This window comes from Aotus nancymaae, unplaced genomic scaffold, assembly GCF_030222135.1.
Source record: "Aotus nancymaae isolate 86718 unplaced genomic scaffold, 86718_ANA_hifiasm-v0.15.2.pri h1tg000004l, whole genome shotgun sequence".
NCBI lineage: Eukaryota > Metazoa > Chordata > Mammalia > Primates > Aotidae > Aotus > Aotus nancymaae.
In genome coordinates this window covers 39,162,363-39,189,785 of record NW_026988415.1, presented here as the reverse complement: position 1 = coordinate 39,189,785, position 27,423 = coordinate 39,162,363, and the positions used below count along the sequence as shown (strand labels likewise).

General features: G+C 35.4%; 1 protein-coding gene and 1 pseudogene across 1 annotated transcript in view; one reads left to right on the top strand and one right to left on the bottom strand.

Annotated features, from left to right (window-relative positions):
- COL4A5 (collagen type IV alpha 5 chain) overlaps window positions 1-27,423 on the top strand; it is a 291,027-nt gene that overhangs the window by 79,532 nt on the left and 184,072 nt on the right. The window lies entirely within an intron of this gene.
- LOC105716905 (WD repeat-containing protein 43-like) lies at window positions 14,626-20,645 on the bottom strand (annotated as a pseudogene).

Genomic DNA, 27,423 nt, shown 5'->3' with positions numbered 1-27,423 from the left:
GGAGAAGGTAGAGAAATTTGCTGATTTTTTATTACTGTTGCTACCCATTTTAAATAATTTCCTACTTATGAGTGTTCTGGCATATCACCTTGTACCCATGGAATTACTGCAAATGTGATAACATTGCACATGATATCATCATGTTGGTGTTAGGTAAAAAGTTATAGTTTAGCTCCTTAAATTGAATACCAATGACAATGCAGACGTTATGTTCATTAATAGTAATTGTCTACATGATATAAATAATACATCTGGTATTGAAGTAAATATGAACATAATTTAAAGGAACTGGCCATCTCATTAAGGGTGTATTTAAGAAACAAGACTGTATTAAGTTTATCAATAACACTTTCTTGAAAAACTCATTGATTTACATATACTTGAGCTTCTGTTTTCCTCTAAATCATGAAAGCTTCTTTGAAATGGTGATTCACATTTTGTATGGTTTACAGATTTTATCTGGTATTCTTTTATCTTTTTTGATAGAATTTTTTTCTATCAAAGGTCCCTTTTTCTGAGACCATTAGAGCCTTCAGTAGGCAACTCAGTTTTAATAACTTTGCTAATTCATACAAGTGTCATAAATGCAGAGAAGCAGTAATAAGTAGAGTTGCAATGCAAGTCCGACATCTGTACAAAGAGAAGAGAAATGAAGGATTGAGTAAGAAAGTGTGTCAGACTGAACCGCAAGTACTAACAGTTTTGGCCAGGCCAATGGATAGTCATTGAGCCAAAGTCATCTGCTAGTGGAGTCACTTGACCTACCGGAATGGTTCTATATTAGTATTCCCTGTGCTCAGTCATTGCCAAGGGAGTAGCCTGAGTGAAGCATGGGCTTAGGGCAGCCTTGGGAGTTGATCTAGAAGGGTCCAGAACCTTCGGCTGTCAGTTACCTATGACCCTTAAACAGATGTGAGCATCACATTCCCATGGCCTCTACATTTCCATGTTCTGCACTCATTCACTTTTCCACGCAGGTTTGTGGGACATTTTGTCCATGTGTGCTTCCTGTGATCTTGTCTTCCTTAGGGGATACTTAGAAGAGAGAGTAGTTGCTTGGATCATAGTTTCCCATTGTTGTGGTTAGTCCTGAGGCCTCCATCTTGGCAGGAATAATTTATGCTAATAAGAAAGAGGACATTGCATTACTTTTACATGATTGAGTCATAGAGGAATACATGTGGAACTCAAGAATCACCATGTTTCCTGTTACTCCCATGCCTTATTTAAATTGTGGATGCACACCTGGAGCAACTCTGACATGACAAGAATGAAAATTTGAATCACAACTCTAGGTAACACATCAATATCTGTAGATGAGACAGCTGAGGGTAAAGGGAATTTAGAATGGCTAGTAGAGGTGGAAGGGGTTCAGTGTCAGTTTTAGATGGTGGGATTCACTGGTGAACATAACAAATCCACTATCCTTATGAAGGGTACATTCTAGTTGGAATAAATATTATGAATAAAATGGAAATAGATAATTATAATTTTGTTTTTTTGAGATAGAGTGGTCAGAGCAGAACACTGAGAGATAATATTTGAGCTGAAACCAGAATGAAATGAATCAGTGAGCCAACTATATGAATAAATTTCAGCCTGAGACAACAGCAGGAGCAAAAGCCCTAAAGCATGAACACTTCAAATGCTTGAGACAGGGCAAGGAGATTAGACAATAGGAGGTTAGAAAACAAGATAGTAGTTAGAAATAAGGTCAGGAAGGTAGCAGGGGATTCAGACATTGTGGGACCACCTTAGGCCCATGGAAAAGATTTTAGGGAATCCATGTGACTGAATTCTAATTTTAGCCACATTTCACCATTTTATCAATAATAATATTCTGTTTAATTCCTTCTGAAATTAAAGTCACTTTGCTATTTCATTCTTTTTACCTAATAAAAACTATTCTCCTATTTCACCTGGTATTTATATCATACCAACTTTTCTGTAATTCCTGTAATTCCTTTCTTTTTAACAATACTGAAACATTTTCAGTTTGAGTCATCTAAACATCTTTCCTACTTTCCATATATCTATAATTTTTCCCAACAGTAATTATGGGAATGCTTGCATTAACTTAGTACATAATTTATTTGAACCCCAAAATGTGAATATCTTAAAAAATGACATTTTCTGCCCTTAGATTTTGTCTCAATCCTATTCTTAGTTTGGAGACTACTTTCTTGTTGCAGATGAACTAATCGAAGTGTTCCCTAAATACCAGACCAGCCACCTACTTCTGTTTGCTCTTTTTGATCTTGTAAGCACTTTTCTCCCACAGGCTTTGATCCTTTTTAAGTTTTTAGTTTTCTCATGATTGTTTTAACAGATTTATGTTACTCATTTGTGACTGTCTTCATTTCTTTTCTCCCTTATTCCATCTTTCATATATTAAAAAATCTAATTTAGCCAGAATGTTTCCTGTGTTGTACCTCTGGTTTAGTCACATGCCTATTTTCCTTCTCATTGTGTTCTCACACTTATACAATAGAATTTTGCTTTTTAAAGAATTGCCAATAATCATTGTCTTTTTAGTCTCTGACCATGAAATCACATTTGGAAGTGTGAACTTTCAAAAATCAGCTTAACTTACAGGATATGCAGTTGACTGTGCTCAGCTTCCTCTTCCCTTGCTTAATATTAATGATCCCAATCTGACATTAAGTTTTTCATCTGCGCACACCTTTTCCTGCCAAATGTCAATCAATTCAACTGTGCTCCTCAGTCTTAAAATCCAAAAGGCTTTTGTTGGGAATATTCTGATTTCAGCCATCTTCTCAAGACTATGAGTCTTTCTAATTTTTTTAAAACACATTAGTAGTTAACCCTTGGTGTATATTAGATATAATTGGTCTTGATTAGGTCTAAGACATTCAGATTTAGGATCAATATTATAATGGAAAAGGAAGTTATACAGAAGTTTTTCTATTGCGTAAGTGATGAGAAAATATTTTTGTTTATGCTTTATTATGTTCTTAATATTTCCTCTTATTGTATAGTTTTCCCATTTACTCTTCATTGTTCTCTGTCTTTTTTATTGGTGCTGTATCTTGTCTCAGAATGCTTTATTCTTTAAAAGAGTAACTCTTTGCACTTATAGCCCAGATATATCTTGCAAGAAGCCATCAAAATTGCCATTATTTTTGTTTTCTTGATTAGTCCTGTTCATTATAAATATAATGCATGTCACATATATAATATTAAATTTTCTGGTAGTGACATTAAAAAGGCATAAACAGGTGAAATGAAGTTTAGTAATATGTGTTATTTAACCCAGTATGCCCTAAATATTATCATTTCAAAATGTAATCAATATATTACTTATTAGTCGAATATATTACACTCCTTGAAAGCTGGTGTGTATTTTACATTTATAACACATCTCGATTTGGACTAGCCACATTTCAAGTATTCAGTAGACAAATATGGATAGTGTGTACTATATTGGATAGAGCATATCCAAATGAATAAATATCCATATTATTTTTCCATAAAGTCTGATATAGAAAATGCCTATTGGCTTTTTGTTATAAATCCTAATTAGAATTAGTCCTTTCTTTTCTCTCATGGCAATTTATTTATACTTCCAACACAGAATTATATTTTCTATTCCTTTTATTACATCACAGTAACTGATTTGCATGTGTATTTCTCCAACTAAATTTCAAGGTCTCTGAATCCAGGTTCTGTGTACCAATTCATTATTGTGCCATCTTTCCCCATCCACAGCAGTACTCATTCCTTGAGATAGTAAAGCATTCAGTAAACATTTATGGAATTGAATTATATACAACCCATTTTTTGATGTGCTTACATATTACAGAAGGTTAATAGCTAAGAATGTGGTCAGTACTCTGTAATAGAGAAACTTTTCATTTTCAAAAACGCAGTCACAAGTCAATATATTAATACTTACATTCTGTTCCAATTTTGTCTACTCGCATATATGTAGCTCTTTTTCCACCAGAGGTACCATTTGAATTTCCTTTTATGATTTTATACTATACAGTATTTGTTTAATTCTTTTTGTTTCAAATTCAGTGTTGCCTTGAATTATGTTTATATACGACTTGTTAGTCAGACTAGGCTTCCTAAAATTGTTTTTCTAGTTTATATGTGGTGTTTAAAGCTTTTCACCCAGCCCTCTAATATTCACTCACTAGAAATGGGATGGTGATAGAAATCAAGTATAATCTCATGTCAATAAGAGTCAAAGCAGCAAATTGCCAGGTTGTTGCTATTTTTATTAAGATCAAAGCTCATTGGTTGACCATATGCATATAAGACATATCCTGGACACTTTCTGCCTGTATAGAATTCTCCACCTCCATCTTCCAGATCTGTTTATTATTAGATCATCTCTTTCTCACCTATGCTTCCACTAATTTCCATAAGATGGAGCTAATTAAAGGACAGATTTTTTTTTTTTGTCATGACAAGAGCATAAAGTGACAGTAGATTTTGAGTAGTATATAAATGGAAGCTGCTTTGGAAATAATTGCTGTGTTTGAGTGACGGGTATTGAGAAAGCACTGCCAGCTTTAATATTTGAGGAAGTCATACATTTTCTAAATATTAATCACCAGCCTGTTGCATAGAACTGGAGCTTTTGCGATTTGGGAAGGTCTTTGGTGGCAGTGGTACATTTTTTCCCCACCACTGGTATGTAATTATATGTAATCAGTGTTCGATAATAAAGAACATTATTAAAATTGCATTTTTTTTCTGTTGGTTACAAATGAAATAGCCAGAGCTGTAGCATTCCTTGCTTTTGTGATCACACTAAACCAGGGTTTTCCTGATTTCCGCTCATGTTTGAAAATACCATGGGAGCTTTCATGCAGAACACTTGCCTTACTGAAAATGGTAGCAGAGCTTCTTCTTTGCTGCCTGTGAAGATCATACTAGCTCCTCCTATTGTGAATTCCAGCTGCTTTCATGATCAGCCAGCAATTCTATTAGAATGCACAGGAAATGGTTGGTCCACTTGGTGTAAGGGCAAAAACCAATTTCTTCTTACTGCCTGTCAGCGGGCAACAGGGAGACCTACAGCATGTTAGTGCATTTTTACACTGGCATAGAGCCCTGCAGTTGGACTTACTGAGTCTTAAATGCACTTAGAGCACAAGTTTTGACTGCTTCATAGGAGACATTCCAGACATATTTATGCTTAGCACAACTCTGAAGTTTTTATTCTTATTATCATGGTACTGTGGTCTTTTTGTCTGCTTCTTTTATCTGTGATGTTAGTACTTTTCCAAGACCAATTTAAAACAAATAACTACAATAAGTTCAACTTGTGTTAAACTGTTTACATTTATGAAACAGCTTTACTACAATCCTGAGAAAGATAATGAAACACAGGATATGTCTGCACATGCCTGGTAGAATGGAAAGCTGCAGTACTGTCAATAGCCCATCAATAAAGATATTCTTAACATAAAATTAAGGTTCAGCTTACATCCCAATTTTCTTTTTACACTGTTGGTTAACTCATTTATCTGAAACTAAATCATTCTAAATGGTATTGGACATTTTCATAACATCCAGAAATAATTTATAACATAAAATCTGATGATTTTATTATGTTACTCATGTTTTTTGCCTCACCATTCTCGACCACTAATTTTTAGTTAGAAGTCCTGGATAATTTCTTCTAGCAAAATTAGTTAGTAGTGGAAGGAACGTGGCATTTGAAGGCAAAAGATGGAGTTCAAATGTTAGCTTACTACACTATTCCAATCTAAATATTTATTGAAGCCCTCTAAACTTCAGTTTCTACATCTGAAAACATAGGTAAGTACGCCTGCATACATCACAGCATTATTACTGAGAGGACCAGATAAGTATATGTCGTATTATTTTTAAATTGCAAAGAACTATATAAATGTTGGTCATCATTTTTGTTGTTTTGCAATTATTTTACTTCAAACTTCTTAACACATCAATCCCATGTATATAATTCCTTATGTGTCAGGTTAGATATAATAATATCACTTGAGAATATATGTTTCATTTTATTTTTGAAAATATGCATATCTTAAGTTTTTCTTATCAGGGTTTCATATTATAAATGAATAACGATCATTGCAGCAGAAGAAGTTTAATTATAAGCACTGCCCATCTCCCCCCATCCCCAAAGTAAAATAACTGCTTTCAGTTTGAATAGGGAAATTAAATGTTTCTCTGCTGCTTCTATTATAGCTTTTAAGAAACAATATTAAATGATTCCTTGAATTGATTTCGCATTAAGATTATTTTAATCTGTTCCTCATTTGAGTTTGCATTGTTGAATTTTCTTTATCAAGGACTTAAGCAGGTTAAATGTCTTGTGCAGAAATGTCTTAAATGTTAGTACTATGGTCTGATTGCCTTGTGAGTTCCTCATCACTGGAGGTGTTAATAAGGTGAGACTGGACGGCTAGAAATATTTTAGGTGAATATCAGAGAGCCAAAGACTGGAAAACTGCTAATTCCATGCTGTGATCCTTGCTTATGTTTATTTTCCAATTTAGATGATTAACAAATACAAATAGTTATTTCCTTCAATATTGCTTATTCCACTTCAAAACTTTGGGAAAGCGTGCTAGGAAAAAATCTACTTCAGTAGTATGTGGAAAAAAAAATCCATTTTATTTGCCTTACCATCAGTTTTCTAAACATTTTTTTCTCTTTTGAATAGTCATAATATTTTATGTTTGTCTTATACCATTTATCTTATTTTATCTAATAAGTACTAATTTGTTTATTTCTCTAATTGCTCTTATTGAGTTATAAAGTTCTTCTGGACAGATATTTAATAATCTCCATATATCCCACATGAACTATACAGAGCCAACATTATATAAAATAAAGTTATCAAATTTCAGTTATTATCATTGGTGCTTAAAACTTGGGGAAAAATTGCTACTGAATAAAATACCTATACTTGGTTTCTTTCCTATCTGCCAGTTACAGAATCTACTTTTAGCAAATGTCATTCTGATTTGGATAATTTTCTAATATAGAAATCTCATTTCTCAAATACCATTAAAATCGTCTAATAAGGTAAAGATTCTTAAAAGGTCCTTTTTCACTTATTTCCAAATGGTATTCAAAAGTACTTCCTAAATGAGCTGTAGGCATAGCTTCCCCATCCCAAACATAAAGTTATAGAGGCTAACCTCATGAACTTTTCTGTGGATTTTTAAGATTAAACTACTGGCAAAAAAGCAATTGGTAATTTGTTCAGACTGGATGCCAGAATAGCTCCGTTGTCTGTTAGCTGATGTCTTTAAATCATTGGGCTCACTTTGATCAATGTGAGTTTGAGAATCCTTAAACTCTGGCACAGTTCAATGTCTGGTAACTTTTTTTGGCCTCTTACTTCTTTTCTGCAACCTTTCTTCACTCTCGCATTTGAGGAAAAAAAAACGTGGGATCTCAAAAATTAAATAAGCATATTTCATTCTTTGTCTTAAAAAATGCAATTTTTTTTAAATCAAGGGAAATCATTAACTATATCAGTATTGACGAATTACATGTAGTAGTCATCATATTTTAATGAGTCTTCTCTAATATTTTTAGTTCTGAGTTTGTAGAAAGTGGCAGATGCTGCTCTGGTTAAAAGGCTTTCCAACTGATTGATGTGTTCATCTCTAATTTAATTTTTTAAGGAAGACATTTATGACAGCAAGAAGAAAACGTATCCTCTTCATGTAAAATGTGGCAAAATATCGTGGCTTTTGCTCAAAATTAGAAAGCAAATGGGAATCAGTTTCAAATGTGGGAAAAGTCAAGAAACTTTTTAGCTCTGGTTCTGTCATTGACTGGCTCTCTATTTCTTCATGTTTAAAATGATAGAAATAGATTAATTTCTAATACCTCTTTGAACTCTACTAACATTCTTTTATTGGTAGCATTTGTTAGGAAGAAATAACAAGATTTGTGGATTGTGACAGGATATCAATAAAGGGATATAACAAAGATATCTAAAGTTTTTATCCTTGGACTACTAAAGAATGGTAAGTCCTAATAGCAAAGACTTGGAACCAACCCAAATGCCCATCAACGATAGACTAGATAAAGAAAATGTGGCACATATACACCATGGAATACTATGCAACCATAAAAAAGGATTAATTCATGTCCTTTGCAGGGACATGATGTAACTGGAAACCATCATTCTCAGCAAACTGACACAAGAACAGAAAACCAAACACCGCATGTTCTCACTCATAAATGGGTGTTGAACAATGAGAACGCACAGACACAAGGAGGGGAACATCACACACTGGGGTCTGGGGGGTGGGGCGGTAGGGGAGGAATAGCAGAGGTTGGAGGGATTGGGGAAGGATAGCATTAGGAGAAATACCTAATGTAGATGACGGGGCCATGGATGCAGCAAACCACTGCCATGGCACGTGTATACCTATGTAATAAACCTGCACAATCTGAACATGTATCCCAGAACTTAAAGTATAATAAATAATTTTTTAAAAAATAAAAAATGGTGAGTCCAATAAAACAAAATAGGAGTTTTGTGTTAAGGGTAGTAAGGTTGAAGATAACTTCTGTTTTGTTATTTAAAAGTTTATGATACTCATAGGAGTGGCCATTGCATGGTAATATGGCATAGTTTATATTATGTACATATGGTTTAAAAAGTACAAGGAATACTGAAAAACATCTGTTCCTGTTCTCATCCCTTTTGAGTCCTAGATCAGTTTTTCCAGGGCAAAAGTTGCAAATAATTTTTGCTTTATCAACATTTTTTATTTGTGCTATGATAGATGAAATACTCTTTGTTCTACTTCCTCTATCTCTCTTCCACTATCTTCTCCCAATATGTTACCCTGTTTTTGATTAAATCAATAAGCAATGTTTATATTATTCTGAATATGTACATATTATAAATATGTTGCTTATTGTATTGTCAGGTAATATTCTATGATTATATTTATTTTTATCTTTTCCCTATAGTTTCTAATTACATTTCTTTTATTCCTGTAATGCATTTCTTATACTTTTCTTTTTTTTCAAGTGCTTCATGATATCTACTTTCCTTACATTTTCCCTGCGAGACTATGCTGGAAACCAAATTGTGAATGGTCTTTTTTTATTTTCTGATTTTATTTATGGTGCATAAAAATAGAATTCACTTTGATATATTGGTTTCATATCCAGCAGCTTTGCTAAAATCCATTAATTCAAATTTCTTTGTAGATTCTTTTGAATTTTCCCTGTATGCAGTCATATCATCTGTGAATAACATTATTGTTTCTTTCTTTTTTTTGACAAATTTTTTTCTTTTCTTTCAATAATGGCTGCAGCCTAGGTTAAATCCAACTTTGTCATATTTTATTTAATATTTTTGCATCTATATTCACTGTTAAGATTGGCCTGTAATTTTTCTTTCAGACTCAGTTCTCTTTAGGTTTGATATAATGGTTATGATAGTTTTATTTCTCCTCTTCTGTTCTGTGGAAAAGTTTGGTTAGATTTAACATTTTTGTTCTAGCTCAATTGCAATATAGTTAGAGATTATGTTCTGTACAAATTTCATCCTTTGAGATTTGTTTAGACAAGCCTTAAGGCCCAGTATATGGTTAGTTTTTATAAATATCCAGGATGTGCCTGATATAAATGTGTGTTCTTCATTTCATGGATGCACTGTATTATATATGTTCATTAGAACACGTTTGTTAGTCATGTAGAAATCTTTCTACATTCTTAAATTTTATTTTGTTTACATGTTCAATCAGCTATTAGAGGTCTGTTTAAAATCTCCAACTATAATTTTGGATTTGTTTATTTCAATTTGAGGGCTTTATCTTAGTATCTTCCTTGTGAACCAAACCTTTTATCATTCTGAAGTGGCCTTGTTTTGGTGTTTGCCAAGGCGTTCACAAAACTTATGCCTTAAAGTCTACTTTGACTGAAATTAATACAGCTATACTAGCTTCCTTCAGTTATTTGTGTATAACTTTTAAAATCTTTAATTCCAACCTTTCTATGTAACTGTGTGTTTTTGATGTCTCTGATAAATGTCTCAAATGTTGAAATTTGCCTCAGTTTTTGCAGTCTGAGAGTATTTGTCTCTAGAATTTTCTCAATGTACTTACCTAACTTTTTAGTAACCAGATTTTAAAAAAATTTAAAGAAGATATAATGAACATCATTATATATTCATCTAGATTCAACACTTGTTAACATTTTGCCATATTTGCTTTATGTCTCTTGCTCTCCAGAGTATCTATGTGTGTGCATGTGTTTAATGATTATGTAAGTATATGTGTGTGTGTATACACATTTTGCTAAGGCATTTAAAAGTAAGTTGCAGACATCATGAAACTTTATATGCATAAATACCTCAGCATGCATCATGCCTCACCTAAGGAAATATAAACGTGACATCATTATCACAGTTAAGAAAATCAACAGCAATCTTTAAGTGTCATTTAATATTCAAGTCATAACCAAATTTCTTTAATGTTCCAAAAAAGCCTTTCATAGCTGTTCATGTACTGCATTTATTTATTCTCTTACAAACTTAAATATCTAGAATGCATTAGAGGAAAATTTTCCATGGATCTTTCGTGTCTCTGTACATCCTGAGAAGAGAGGTATTGTCATTGTTCTGAACTGTCTTTTCAAGGATGTGTTATAATGAATAACTTGGAAAATAGAGATAGTATCTCCCTTTGGAGGAAAGGCCAGGTTTGTTTACCTTCTAGTACATTAAAGATATTAATATCTCTGGGAAAAGGTAAAGCAAGCTTACTGCCCACTATAAAATATATGGATTCCCTAAACACCCAGTTTGTCTCCTATAACCTATTGCACTGAATGTGAAGTCATCACCTTGTCTGCTTTACATCACCTTGTGGGAATTGGAGCTTGGGGAACCCCCAGCTATTATTGTAAATAATAAATTAGTTGTTGTATCTGATTAAGAAGTCTTGTAGCTTTTGCCAGTGTCTATAAAACTATGGCAAGGCTAACTTGCTAAATTTCAAGCAGAGAAAAGTCTCAGGCCTGTCACAGTTCTTGACAGAATGATCTTCCCACTTTTTACTTCATTGCACTGATTTTTTTTTTTAACAGCTTCACTGAGATATAATTTACATACCATACATTTTACCCATTTAAAGTTTTCAGTAAATTAAGAATACATAGTCATGCAAGCATCACAAAAATCAATTTTAGAAGATTTTTATCAACCCAGAAAGAAACCTCATGTCTCTTTACTGTCACATTCCATGGCACCCCAGCACCTCCAGCCCTAGGCAACCATCAGTCTACTTGTTGTCACTATAGGTTTTTCTATTCTGAACATTTCATAGAAGTAAAATCATGCAACATGTGGTATTATGTGTCTGACTTCTTTCACTTAGCGTAATGTTTTCAAGGTTCATCCATGTTGTAGCATAAATTGGTACTTCATTCGTCTTTATTGCCAAATAATATTATATTGTATGCATAGACTACAGTTTGTTTATCAGTTCATTTTTTTCTTGGATATTTAGGTTGTTTTATACTTTTTTGACCCTTATAAATAATGATGCTATGAACATTCATGTGCAGATTTTTGTGTAGACATGTTTCTATTTTGTTTGGGTATATACCTAAGAGTGGAATTGCTGGATCATATGTTTACTTTGTTTAGGAACTGCCAGACTTTTATAAAGTGGTTGCTCCATTTTGCATCCCCACTAGCAATGTGTGAGAGTTTCTATTTCTCCATATCCTCAATAATACTTGTTATTATCTGTCTTAATTATAGCTATCTAAGGTGTGTGAAGTGGTACTTCATTGTGGTTTTGATTTTCTTTTCATTTCCCTGATTATTATTGATATTGAGCATACACACACACACACACACGCACGCACAATAAGCCCATAGAAAGATGTATATTTTGAAAAATGTCTATTAAATATTTTGCCCACTTAAAATTGTATTATTTGCTTCCTGGTAAGTTATAAGAATCTTTATATATTCTTGATATGAGTCCTTTATAAGGTATATGATTTACAAATACATTTTCCCATCCTGTAGGTTGTCTTTTCACTTTCTTGGTAGTGTTCTTTGAAGCAAAAACTTTTATAATTTTGACAAAATTGTTTTTAACCTCCTTTTTTTTGTCACTTTTACTTATGGTGTCATTTCTAAGAAGGCTTTGACTAAACAAAAGTTAAGAATATTTACTTTTTTTTTTTTTTTTTTGAGACAGAGTCTCGCTGTGTCACCCAGGCTGGAGTTCAGTGGCATGATCTCGGCTCCTTGCAACCTCCGCCTCCGGGATTCAAGCGATTCTCCTGCCTCAGCCTCCTGAGTAGCTGGGATTACAGGCACACGCCACCATGCTCAGCTAATTTTTGTATTTTTAGTAGAGACAGGGTTTCACCGTGTTGTCCAGGCTGGTCTTGAAACTCCTGACCACAGGTGATCTGCTCCACCTGGGCCTCCCAAAGTGCTGGGATTACAGGTGTGAGCCACTGCACCCAGCCTAAGAATATTTACTTCTGTTTTCTTCTAGGAATTTTATAGTTTTGGTTCTTGTGTTTAGTTTTTGATTCATTTTAAGTTAATTTCTATGTATAGTGTGTGGAAGAGGTCCAAGTTTATTTGCATATGGGTATCCAGTTGTCCCAGCAGTGTATGTTGAAAGAATTTTACTTCCCTCAATGAATGTCCTTTGCACCTTTGTCAAAAATCAATTCACTATAGATGTATGGGTTTATTTTTGTAATCTCAATTCTGTCCCATTGATCTACACATCTGTCCTTTTGCCAGTACCACATTGATTTGATTATTGTAGGTTTATAGCAAATTTTGAAATTGGGAAGTGTAAATCTTTCAGCTTTGTTCCTTCAATATTATTTTGGCTTTTGGGATTCCTTGCAATTCCATATAAATTCCATGTTAGTTTTAGGGTCAGTTTTTCCATTTCTGCAAAGAAGGCAGTTGAAATTTTTATAAGGATTGCCTTGAAGATGCAGAAAAATTAGGGGAGCATTATTATCTTAGCAATATTATTTAGTTAGGTTTTCTCTAAATTATTTCAACAATGTTTTGTAGTTTTTCAGAATGAAATTTTTTCATTTCTTAAGTTTATTCCTAAGAATTTTATCATTTTCATGCAGTTATAAATGGATTTTTTTCACTTAACTTCATGCTAGTTTATAGGAATACAATTGATTGTTATACATTGATCTTGTACCATGTAACCTTGCTACATTCATTTATTTGTTCTAATAGGATTTTCTGTATACTAGACTATGTCATATGCAGAGACAGAGATCTTTCTTCTTTTCTATATGGATGGTTTGTGATGTGATTATTTCATACTGCATGCCTGTATCAAAACATCTCGTGTACCCCATAAATATATAAACCTACTATGTACCCCCAAAAAATTAAAAATGAAAAAAATTCCATACGGATTGTACATGTCCTTGTCTAATTGCCCCACACAGAACCTCTAGGATTATGTGGAAAAGAAATGACAGAGTGGATGTTCTTGTCTTGTTCCTGATCTTATAGGGAAATGATTCCGTTCACCATTAAGTATGATGTTAGCTGTGGGATTTTTTGTAACTGCCCTTTTATCAAGTTGAGGAAGTTCCCTGCTATTCTGATCTTGATAGTAATGTCCTTTCTTTTATTTCTGATTTTAATTTGAGTCTTCTTTTCTCTTGGTGGTTTGCCAATTTTTATTTATTTATTTTTTTATTGTATTTGGGCTCTGGGGTACATATGCACGTCCTGCATCCTGCAGGATTGTTGCATAGGTACATACATGCCATGGTGGTTTGCTGTCTCCATCCCCCGCCCTCCCGTTGCCTACATAAGGCATTTCTCCCAGTGTTATCCCTCCCCCTCCTCCCTGCCCCCCTCCCCTCGCCTTCACCCCCTCCCCCACCTAGCCCTGTGGGTGTTGTTCCCTTCCCTGTGCCCAAGTGTTCTCATTGTTCATCACCCGCCTATGAGTGAAAACATGTGGTGTTTGGTTTTCTGTTTTTATGTCAGTTTGCTGAGAATGATGGTTTCTAGGTTCATCTATGTCTCTACAAAGGACACGAACTCATCGTTTTTTGTGGCTACATAGTATTCCATGGTGTATATGTGCCACATTTTTTTTGACAGTCTATCATCAATGGGCATTTGGGTTGGTTCCAGGTCTTTGCTATCGTAAACAGTGCAGCAATGAACATACGTGTACATGTGTCTTTATAATAGAATGATTTATAATCCTTTGGGTATATACCCAGTAATGGGATTGCCAGGTCAAATGGAATTTCTATTTCTAGATCCTTGAGGAAACGTCACACTGTGTTCCACAATGGTTGAACTAATTTACACTCCCACCAACAGTGTAAAAGTGTTCCTATTTCTCCACATCCTCTCCAGCATCTGTTGTCTCCAGATTTTTTGATGATCACCATTCTAACTGGCGTAAGATGGTATCTCAATGTAGTTTTGATTTGCATTTCTCTAATGACCAATGATGATGAGCATTTTTTCATGTTTGTTGGCTGCATATTTGCCTTCTTTTGAAAAGATGGGTAGATTGTGAAAATTTTTTCCCATTCTGTTGGTTGCCGGTTTACTCTAATGACTGTTTCTTTTGCTGTGCAGAAGCTCTAGGGTGTCCCTAGCTGGGGTACCAGGTCAGGCAACGTGGACATGTATGATGCATGAACGGTTAACACACATTTTAGCTACTGAACCATTAGCACAGCACTATTAGAATGTCCTTGTAACCTCTTTGTAAGCTCTTGCAACAATGGAATAACAGTATGCAAGGGCATCCTTAATACAGTCTTCTTTATAAGGTTTAAATTCCTAGTTTGAAGTACTTTATTTAGCATTTCAAAATCGTTACTTTCTAAGCCCTGGGTAAGAAGACTGGAAAGCTATTCATCTGAAGGTCATCCTTTCCTTTTGTGTGTGTGTCTATATCCATTGCTCCCAGGCGTTTTTCAATGCTAACCTCATTTTCCCCTGACTTCCTCTTGCTCTCTACTTGCTTGGTTTGTGGAGGAGCAGCCCTGATAGTTGCATGAATCCCAGGCACCAGAACTTTTGCTTCAGAATTAATCACTAGTATCCTCACCTTTGTTATAGCTCTTTCTACTTTGGGGGCCCAGCAGTTTGAAATACCTCTTACTAAACACATATGAGGTTCTTTGGAGTTTAAAGCCACTCGCTCAATAGTAGGCTGAAATCAACTGCCATATACAAGCAACAATGACATTTTGTCTGAGCAAAAACCAGCAGCTAGAATAGGGATGGGTTTTGGTATTGATTTCTTGCCTTTCCTAGGTGTTGCTATCTGAATTGTGCAGTTTGAAGTCAAAGGCTTTTTGTAGTACCCATTTAATATATGTTCAAAAAGATGGACTTGACCATCTCTGCAAACAACAGCCAACTTGACAGGCTCTTCTTTGTTTTCTGACAAAGTTAAGTCAATGTAGACAGGTTCATCTGTAACTGTACATGACATCACTGCACTCTTTTCTTTGTTTTCTGATAGGACCTGCCAGACATTAAGTAACCGGTCATGAGCTGCTCCAGATAAGAAATAAAGACCTATAATTCCATCAAAGGGCTGGCTCTCATTAGGAGGTCTGATAGTGGTGAACATAAGTGACAAAACTGTCGTCGCATGTCCTGTGAAATGTCTGTACACTTCTTTGGTCTCCAAAACCCATAGTTTGATTGTTCGACCAGCTGAAAGCAACATCTTTCCATCTGGGCTGATACATAGGGAACTGACACTGCTATTGTGGCCTTTCCATTTGCACTTTACTTTGCACATCTGTATGTTCCATTCCACAATATGTTTATCATCTGAGCAACTATATATATAGCCACTGTCTTGATGCCGCTGTATGCACTTGTCTCTGTTGTCATGTGTACCACTTATATTTACTGTATAATTCTCCTTTTATTGTGCTGTATAATAAAATGCTACCAACTGCTGTGACAAAAGCCAGTAAGTCAGTCTGGTTACTTGTTACTACAGCTTCTGATTTCCTTTTTTTTCTTCTGGGGACTTTCCTTGGCCTGCAACCACTCTGGCGCCCAGGCCAGACAGGTGCAAGTACCGCTGAGGTGCACGGAAGGCACGTACTCCTGATGCAGCCAATTCTTGGCCATCTCCCATACTCGTAGGTGATTGTCGGTAGAGGTCAAAGCGAAGTAGGCCTGGCTGTGTGGGGAGAAGGCACAAGGTACCCCAGCTGGGGCCAAGGTACTGCCACTGCCCACCCATTTGTCAATTTATTTTGAGCTTTTCTGAGAACAAACTTTTGATTTTGTTGATTTTCTCTATTCATTTTCTATTGTTCATTTCATTAATTTCAGCTCAAATCTTTACTATTTCCTTCTTTCTCCTTGTTTTAGCATTACTTCACTCTCTTTTTCTAATGTCTTAAATTGAAATGTTAGTTTATGATTTGGCATCTTTTTTTGATATATGTGGTTACTGCTACAAATTTATCTCTAATCACTGCTTTAAATGAGTCCTATATGTTTTGGTATAGTGGTTTTATTTTCACTCACCTCAAAATATTTCTAATATACCTTGTGATTTCTTCTTTGACCTATAGGTTAATTAAAGGTGAATTATTTCTTTTCTGCATACTTGTTAATATCCTGTTTCTTCGTGTTATTGATTTCTAATTTTATTCCATTGTGGTTGGAAAACATGCTTTGTGTGACTGCGATACTTTAAGTTTATTGATGTTTGTTTTATGGCCTAGCATATGATCTATCCTGGAGAATGTTCTGTGCATTCTTGAGAAAAAGGTATATTCTACTATTACTGGGCAGAGTGTTGAATAGATGTGTCTTAGGTACAGTTGTTTTATAGTGTTATTCAAGTCTTCTATTTCCTTGTTGATCTTGCGTCTCACTGTTCTACTCATTATTAAAAGTGGAGTATTGAAGTCCCCAACTATTTTTTGGATTGTCTATTTCTTACTTCAGTTCAGCCAGGTTTCATTTCATGTGTCTTGGGGTTCTGTTGTCAGATGTGTCTGTGTTTATAATTGACATGGCTTCCTGTAGAATTGACCATTTTATCATTATAAAATGCCTCTCTCTATCTCTAGTCATTTTTTTTGGTTTTAGAATATATTTTGTCTGTTATTAGTATATTCACTCTAGCTCCCTTATGGTTGCTGTTAGCATGATTGTATTTTTCAATCCTTTTAGTTTCAACCTTTTTGTATGTTTTAATCGAATGTGTTCTGTAGCTGGCATTCTATCTTAATTTTTATAAAGTCTGACAATCTCTCACTTTTGTTTGACTTCTTTCATCCATTCACATTCAATATTATTATTGATATAGTTGGATTTTTGTCCATAATTTCACTTTTTGTTTTCTATGTGTCTCATGTTTTTTTGTTGTTCTGCTGTCCCTCCTTTACTGCCTTCTTTTTTAATTAAGTGAATATTTTATAGTTTAATGTTGCAGTTTCTTTAATGATTATATTTACTGTATTTTTAGTTTGTTTTTCTTAATGGTTGCTCTAAGAGCTTACCATGTAAACTGTAACCTACTAGAGTTTACTTAAGATTTATAGAGCTCTCTATTCTTTCTCTTCTCATCCTCTAGGCGAAATTGCTGATATTGTTCCACAGCTGGGCATGGGAACAGTGTTCCCCCTCTTGTGGAATAAGACCCCTGCTTTACTAGCAGGCTGCTGAGCAGCAAGAGTAGCCTCTGATCTTCCTGGCTTGCATCCTTCAGCATCATCCTCTGTTCTATGAGCAAGTTAGAGTGAGGGCAATTAGGTCAAATACTCTTGGACTGCCATGCCTGGCTGGAGTAGAGCTTTCGTCTTGTGAATTAGGGCTGTGTGGAGGACAAAAGCAGCTACTATCACTTGGAACATAGCTTCTACAACAGGAAACCCAGGGCAGGGGGAGATCAGAAATGCTTATGACCTGTTTCTTCCTGTGAGATACTGTAGTGGTTAACTGGGAGCTGGGAGGAGAAGGAGCCCTGGTTTGTGGATGCACCTACCTTGGGTGGAGCTTTTGTAAAGCTGAGCAATGGAGGCAGAGAAGGAAGGAGCAGGTCATAATGCCATAGATACCTGTTATATGTATCAAGATTTAGCACATATTGTTGAATGTTTCTTCATTGGTTGTATGTTCTTAGGACAGTATCCAGATACTTTAGTTTAAAAAAAAAAATTTCACCACATATCATTGTTTTGCTAGGGAGATGATCCACAGAGGTCTTCATACTGCCATTCACAAAGTCATCTCTCCCATGGGATAGCATTAACTTTTTCCTTTTCTTTTTTTTCTCTTTCTTTCTTTCCTTTTCTTTTCTTTCTTCTTCTTCTTCTTCTTTTTTGACAGGGTCTTGCTTTATTGCACATGCTGGAGTGCAGTGGAATAATAATGGCTCACTGTAGCCTTAATCTCATGGGCTCAAGTGATCCTCCCCACTGAGTCTCCTGAGTAGCTAAGGCTACAGGTGCATGTCACCATGCCTGGTTAATTTTTATTTAAAAACATTTTTTTTGTAGAGATAGTGGTCTCATTTTCTGTCCCAGTCTGGATGCGAACTCCTGGGCTCAAGTGGTCCTCCTATCTTGGCCTTCCAAAGTGCCGGGATTACAGGAATGAGTCACCACACCCAGCTGGCATTGACTTTTTGAAGAGTCTGTGCTTGTTGTATTTTTAATGTACCTTATTCCAAATTTGTCTCATGTTGTGTCGATTTACATTTAATCACACTTAATATAATTACTGATATATTTGTTTTATTATCCTCCATTTTAAGACATTGCTTTCTTTGCCTGTTTCTCTTTCATCTTCTTTTGGATGTATTAAGTATTGTGCCCCTCAACTACTTTGGGAGTAATACCCCATTTATATTTTTAAAAGTTTACCCTGGAAATGACAATTTCTAGGTTGTATGTGTATCAAAGTCTGAAGTAAGCAATATCCTTACCAGTTTTCTACACAGTTACAAAGACCTTAAGAATGCTTTAACCTCTTTCCCCCATCTCACTTATATTGTATTACCAATGTGTATTTCTTTTAATTCTCTCTCTCTCTCTCTCTCTCTCTCTATATATATATATATATATATATATATTTTTTTTTTTTTTTTTGAGACGGAGTCTCGCTCTTGTTACCCAGGCTGGAGTGCAATGGTGCGATCTCGGCTCACCGCAACCTCCGCCTCCTGAGTTCAGGCAATTCTCCTGCCTCAGCCTCCTGAGTAGCTGGGATTACAGGCACACGGCACTATGCCCAGCTAATTTTTTGTATTTTTAATAGAGACGGAGTTTCACCACGTTGACCAGGATGGTCTCGATCTCTTGACCTCGTGATCCACCCACCTCGGCCTCCCAAAGTGCTGGGATTACAGGCTTGAGCCACCTCGCCCGGCCTAATTCTATATTTTAAATGCCAGAGCTGTTTTAATAATTGTGTTATGTAGTTAGTATTTATTTAAATTCACCTACAACTTTACTACTTTTTTGTTCTTCATTCTTTTTAGTATTTTAAACCATCCATTTGATTTCCTTTAGTGAGGTTCTGCTGGAAGCACACATTCTCAGTTTTTGTTGGTCTAAAAATGCCCTTGTTTTGAACTTTTCCTGAAGAATATTTTCACTGGGTGAAAAATTATAGGTTGAAGGAGAGGCTTCAAGATGCTGACTAGAAGCATTTCATGCCTGCTTCCTCCTCTAAGAACCAAAATAGTGTACAGACAGTCACACTTTGAATACATTATCCAAGAGAGAATACTGGAACTCGACAGAGAAGTAACAGGAAACAGCAAAAGCAGAGAAAGAGAAGGAAGAAGGGCAGCTTGCCTGGCTGGGATCCAGTAGGAGCCAGGAGTGACTTCCCAACATAAGGAAAGAGGGGTGAATATTAGACTTCCAGTGGCCCATATCCCTACTGTGGAATCATGCAGTCCTGACAATAGGAGAACCCCTAAATCCTCCCAACCCCTAAAACTGATAGAAGGAGCTGCTGGAAGACTGTGGGATGGAACTGCTTGAGGAAGGGAGCTTGCACTGGGTCTGACACTGTTTATGAGATCTAATTGGCTACATTTCTAAACTGTAGGCAGTTGAGACTGCATGTTGGGACTGAAGCATTATGGAAAGCAGTTGTCACTGCTGGGACTGGGGAGTCAGCTGGGCGTGCTCCCACAATTGGGACTATGAAGTGAGTGAGGTTTGGGCTTTAGCTGCTGGTGCTGGAAAGGGAGTGCTGCTTGGACTAAGACTGAGATGCAAATTGGGCAGGAGTTACCACTGGGACTTGGTCAGCAACTGGATGGAGGTCCTGCAGCTGGGATGTGGACAGGAACTAGGCACAGGCTACCACCAACAAGGCTGGTAAGTGAGACCCACCTGGATTGGGAATGAAAGGTATGCATGTTGCCTACCCACCAGCCCAAGTTGAGACCACCAAGGACAGCTCCGCCTTTTCCAGTGGCAGGGTCTCAGTATGGCTGCTACCACCCGTCATCTGAATACTCCACTTGGAGACGGAAGATCACCCCATCCCCACCTAACAGAACTGGTGCCTGCACTCACCTTTGGGGTCCTGAGCGCAAGCCTGCAGAGCCCAGTTTCACTCCTGCTCTGAGAAAGAGCACATAGCCTGAGGTCATGGGGATCGTCTAATCCAATCCACCACAGTGGGCTCCAATTCTCCTGGGGGCCTGAGGTTGCGCCTAAATTCCCAACCCCTACCACTTCAGCTGGTAAGCCTGCAAGCACCGCATATGGACCTGGACATTGACCTACCCAGCCCATTGCAGCTACCATCAACATCAGTGCACACTGTTCAGGACCGAGAGAATTGTTCTTCCACTGTTACTGCCATCACCCACACCATTCAAGCTGCTCAGGGGCTGAAGAACCTGCTCACCTACCTGGTCCACTGCTGGCACTATCAGCATCCAAGCAAGACACCTGGAGGCATAAGAATTAACCCACTGGTAACCACCAACACCAGGGCCGGTGTAAAATTCCCTGGGGGTACAAAGACATGCATGCTCAGCCCACTGGTACCACCACTGCAGCATTAAGACTAGCTCACCTGTTATTCCAGTCCCCAGCACAAGTTCACCACAGCCTTCACTAATAACCATACCCTAACACACCAAGGAAACTCAACACCACTAATGATGTTTACAGCCAAAGAAATCACACAGAGGCTACACTACTATGCACAGAATCAAAGTCAAAGTACCCATACATAGCCAACATCATAGATATATCTTCAGAAAAAATATCCTTCCCTACGAAAGTAAATTAAAAAATAGGAAGAAATGACTGTTACACCAGATGTAGTTACCAACACAGGGACACAAAAAACCTGAAAAAGCAAGGAAATATGACACTTGCAAAGGAACACAATAATTCTACAACAATAGATCTTAATCAAAAAGACACTTTTGAAATCCCAGAGAAAGAATTAAAAATGTTGATTTTAAAGAAGCTGGGTGGGATATAAGATAATTCTGAAAAACAATACAAAGAAATCGGGAAAACAGTTCAGGATAAGAATGAACAATGTTACTAAAGAGGTAAGTATTTTTAAAAAGAACCAAATAGAAATTCTGAAACTGAAGAACTCATTGACAGAAATATAAAATATATTTGAATGCTTCAAAAATAGACTAGATTAGGCAGAATAAAGAATCTCAAAACATGAAGTCAGTTCTTTTTATATAATCCAGTCAGGTAGAAATAAAGACAATTTTAAAAAGAATGAGCAAAGTTTTGTTTCATTTGGGACAATATAAATTTTATCAAATCTTAAAATTATTGTTAGTCCTAAAGGCGAAGAGACAAAAAAGGAATAGAACACCTGTTTAAATAGTAGGTGAAAACTTCCAAAGTCTAGTGAGAGATTTACACATTCAGGTACGGGAGGCTCAGTGATCATGCAAAGAAGTCTTTTCCATGGCACAATATAGTCAGAATGTCTAAAGTCAAAGATAAAGAGCAAATCCTGAAAACAGTAACAGAAAAGTGCTTAGTCACTTCTGAATGAAACCCTATCAAACTAACAATGGATTGCTCAGCAGAAACCTTACAGGCCAGAAGATAATGGGGATAAATATATTCAAAGTGCTAAAAGGAAAAACCTGCCAGCCAAGAATACTACATCCCTCAAAATTATCCTTCATCAATGAAGAAGAAATAAAAAATGTTTCACAGACAAACAAATGCTGAGGGAATTCATTATGACTAGACTGGCCCTACAAGAAATGCAAGTCCTAAACTTGGAAGCAAAAGGACAATATTTAAGATCATGAAAGTATAACTCACAGATAAACCAGTCAATCAAAGAAGGAAAAGAAAGGACTCAAATGGTAACACTATAGCAATCCACAAAACCTCAAAAACAATTAAAAAGAGAAAAAGAAATAAAGAATATGTAAAATAACCAGAAAACAATTAACAAAATTACAGAAACAGAGTTTCACATATCAATAATAACCTTGAATATAAATGGATTATGTTTTCTACTTAAAATATATTAAATAGCTGAATGGATTTAAAAAAAAAAACATGATGCTACTATATGCTACATATAAGAAACTCACCCTAGCAGTAAAGACACATATAGACGGAAAGTAAAGTGATGGAAAAAGATACTCCATTCATATGGGAAACAGTAGTGAGCAGGAGTAATTATACCTACATCAGATAAAAGAGAGTTTATGTCAAGGACAATTAAAAAAAAAAAAGACGAAGTTCATTATATAATGATAAATGGAGCAATCCAGCAAGGAGATATAACAACTCCAAGTATATATGAACTCCATACTGAGGCATCCAGATTCATAAAGCAAATATTCTAAAGAGAGGAATACATGACAATACAATCAAAGTGGGTGTTTCAACACTCCACTCTCAGCATTTAGACAGATCATCTAGACATAAAATCAAAGAAACATTGGATTTAAATTGGGCTTTAGACCCAATAAACCTAACAGACATTTACAGAACATTCTACCCAACAACTGCAGGATATACATCCTTTTCATCAGCAGATGAAACATTCTCCAGGATAGAGCATGTGTTAGGCCACAAAATCAGTCTTAACAAATTTTAAAAATTGAAATAATATCATTTTTCTTTTCAGAATATAATGGAATAAAACTAGAAATTAACACAAAGAAGAAGATTGGAAACTCTGAAAATACGTGGAAATTAAATAACATCCTCCTGAATGAGCACTGGGTCAGTGAAGAAATTATGATAGAAATTTAAAAATTTATTGAGGTGAAAATGGAAGCACAACATATATATTCAGCAAAAATGTGCTATGAGAGAAGTTTATAGCAATAAATGCCTACATTAAAAACGCAGAAAAATAAAAAATTAACAATCTCACAATGCAACTCAAGATGCTAGAAAAGCAAGAACAAACCAAATCCAAAATTAGCAGAAGAAAAAAAAAATAGCAAAGATCAGAGCAGAATTAAATAAAATAGAGATGACAAACATAAAGGATGAACAAAATGGAAAGTTGCTTCTTTGAACAGATACACAAAATTAGTAAACTGCTAGCCAGTCTATCCGAGAAAAGACCCAAATAAAATCAGAAATGAAAAAAAAAAAGACATCACAACAGATATCACAAAAATACACAAGATCATCAAAGATTATTGTGGACAACTATGCTGACACACTGGAAAACCTAGAGGAAATGGATAAATTCCTGGGAACATACAACTTACCAAGATTGAATCAGGAAGAAATAGAAAACCTGAACAGACCAGTAATGAGTAGTGAGATTGAATCAGTAATAAAAATTCTTCCCACAAGGAAAAGCAAGGACCAGATGAATTCACAGCCAAATTCTAACAATCATGCAAGAAAGAAAAAATACCAATCCTCCTGAAGCTATTCCAGAAAATCCAAGGGTAGGAAATTCTTCCTAATTCATGCTATGATGCCAGAATCACCCTGATATGAAAATCACACAGGGACTCAATCAAAAAAGAAAACTGCAGGGAAATATCCTTGGTGAACATAGATTGAAAAACAATTAATAAAAAACTAGCAAACAAATTCAACAATATATCAAAAATATAATACACATGGTCCATTGGGATTTATGGCAACAATGCAAGGAAGGCACAACCTATACAAATCAATAAATGTGATACATTACATCAACAGAATGAAGGACAAAACAATATGATCATCTCCATAGATGCAGAAAGGGCATTTGCTAAAATTTAACACCGCTTCATGATTGAAACTCTCAACAAACTAGGTTTAGAAGGAACATACCTTAACATAATAAAGGCCTATGTACTTCAAATCCACTGCAAACACCATATTCAATGAAGAAAAGCTGAAATTCTTTCCTCTAAAAACTGGAACAAGACAATGATGCTCACTTCCACCATTTCTATTCAACATAGTACCAGAGGTCCTAGTAAGAGCAATCGAGGAAGTAAAAAATAAAAAAGGGATCCAAATGGGAAAAGAAGAAGTCAAAATGCCTCTCTTTACTGATATATCTATCTAGAGAAACTTAAAGAATGAATTCAGTGAAATTGCAGGATATAAAATCAATGTACAAAAATCAGTAGCCTTTCTATACACCAATAATGATCTAACCAAGAAAGAAATCACGAAAGCAATTTCATTTACATTAAGTAAAATATGTAGGAATGAATTTAACCAAGGAAGAAATATTCTACAAGGAAACCTATTAAACACATATGAGAGAAATGCAGATGACACAAATAAATGGAAAAATATCCTATGCTCATGGATCAGAAGAATTAATATTGTTAAAATGATCATTTTGCCCAAAGGAATCTATACGTTCAACATAATCTCTATCAAAATGCCAATGTCACTTTTTCACAGAATTAGGAAAAAATATCGTAAAATGTATATGAAACACAAAAAGAGCCTGAATAGCCAATGCAATCTTGACCTAAAAACAAAGCTGAAGGCATCACATTACCTGACTTCAAAATATATTACAAGGCTGTAGTAACCCAAACTGCATTATTTTGTTATGAAAACATAGACCAGTGGAACAGAATAGAGAACCCAGACATAAAGCAATATCTTTATAGCCAATTGATCTTCAAGAAAGCTGATAAGAACTTACATTGGGGAAAGGTTACCCTCTTCAATAAATGGTGCTGGGAAAATTGGATAGCCACATGTAGAAGTATGAAACTGGACCTGTATTTCTCACCATATACAAAAATTAACTCAAGATGGATTAAAGACTTAAATCTTCTTTTGCACGGGAAAATAAACTATCAATAGAGTAAACAGACAACCTATAGAATGGGAGAAAATATTTGCAAACTGTGTATCCAACAAAGGTCTAATATCCAGAATCAACAAGGAGCTTAAACAATTCAACAAGTAAAAATTTCATGTAAATATAGGACCTGAAAATATAAAACTACTGGAAGAAAATCCAGGGGAACTCTCCTGGACATCGGTCTAGGCAAATAATTTGACTAAGACCTCAAAAACACAGGCAACAAAAACAAAAATAGACAAATGGGACTACATTAAATAAAAAGTTTCTGAACAGCAAACAAAACAGTCAACAGAGGGAATAGACAGCTTGTTGAATGGGATACAATTTTTGCGAAATATTTATCTGACAGGGGACTAATATTGAGAATACAAAAGGAACTCAAACAACTCAACATGGGGGGAAAAACTAATTAATCCCATTTAAAGTGGACAAAGGACCTGAATAGACATTTCTCAAAAGAAGAAATAGAAATGGCCACTAGGTATATGTAAAATGCTTAACATCACTAATCATCAGAGAAATGCAAATGAAAACCACAATAAGATATCATCTTATCCAAGTAAGAATGGCTATTAATAAAAGGACAGAAAAATAACAGATTTTGGCAAGGATAAAAAGAAAAGAGAACTCTTATATGTTATTGTGAACATAATCTGGCATAGCCACCATAAAACTGTATGGAGAAGAAAGAAAAAAGGAAGGAAGGAAGGAAGCAAAGAAGGAAGGAGGGAGGGAGGGAAGGAAGGAAGTAGAGAAAGAAGGGAAGGAAGGAGGGAAGAAAGGAAGGGAGGAAGGGAGGGAAGTAGGAAGGAAGGAAAGAAAGACAAAAAATAGAATCACCAGAAGGAAAGAAAGGAATGAAGAAAGAAAGAAGAAAGAAAGACTAAAAATAGAACCACCAGAAGGAAAAAAGAAAGAATGAAAGAAAAACTAAAAATAGAATCACAAGAAAGAAAAAGAAAGAAAGAAAAACTAAAAATAGAATCAGCATACAACCCAGCAATTACACTACTGGGTATCTATCCAAAGGTAAAGAAATCAATATATCAAAGAGATACCTACACTTGCCTGTTTACTGCAGTACTATTCATAATTACAAAGACATGCAATTAACTTGTTTATCAGCAGGTGAACAGATAAAGAAAATGTGGTATGTATATACAATGGAATACTACTTAGCCATAAAAACTAGTGAAATCATAGATGGAACTGGAGGTCATTCTCTTAAGTGAAATAAGGTAGCCACAGGTAGACAAATATTGCATGTTCTCACTTGTATGTGGGAGCTAAAAAAAAAAAATGACCACATGGAGGTAGAGAGTGGAAAGACAGAGAAGAGAGACTGGGAAGGGTAAGTGGCAGGGATGGGGAGGATGAAGAGAACTAGGTTCTTAGCATATTAAAGATGTCATTTTGTGGTCTGGCTTTCATTATTGCTTCTGAGAACTAATTGGTAAATTAATTTTCACTCCCTTGAAGGCAGTCTGTCTTGTCTCTTTTGATACTTTTAAGGTCTTTACTTTTATGGTCTGCAGTTATATTCTACTGCACCTAGTTTCAGGTTTTATTTTTCTGCCATTTGATTCGTTTGGGTTCTTGAATCACAAGTATCTGTAGATTTTTCTTGAGTAATCTTAGCCATTGTCTCTTTATTATTGTCTTTATTCCCTCTCTCACCTCTTCTAGAATCCCAATTTCCTTTATGTTATCCTTCCTCATTCTTTCTTCCCTGTCTCTTAATGATTATTTCAGTTTCCATGTTTTATCTCTATGCTACATTCTATATAATTTCTTTTTAGCTTTACTAAGTCTTTTAACTTCATTCTGTCTCTCTTCAGTTCTATTTAATCTGTTGTGAAGCCCATCCATTGAGTTTTAAATTTCAATTACTATAGCTTTTACTTCTAGAATTTATATTTTATTTCAGTTAAGCTATGTCATTTTCTTAAAGTTGCTGGCTCCCTTTATTATTTTTAAGTCAGAAAAATTCTTTTATAATTGTAGGGATAGTTATATATTTTTTATCTGATAATTCTAAATGGCTGAAATATTTAGTGAGTACTTTCTGCTGTCAGGTGTTTCTTTTGGTTTTTGCTTATGGTATTTTGTTTTCTTGTATGCTTAAT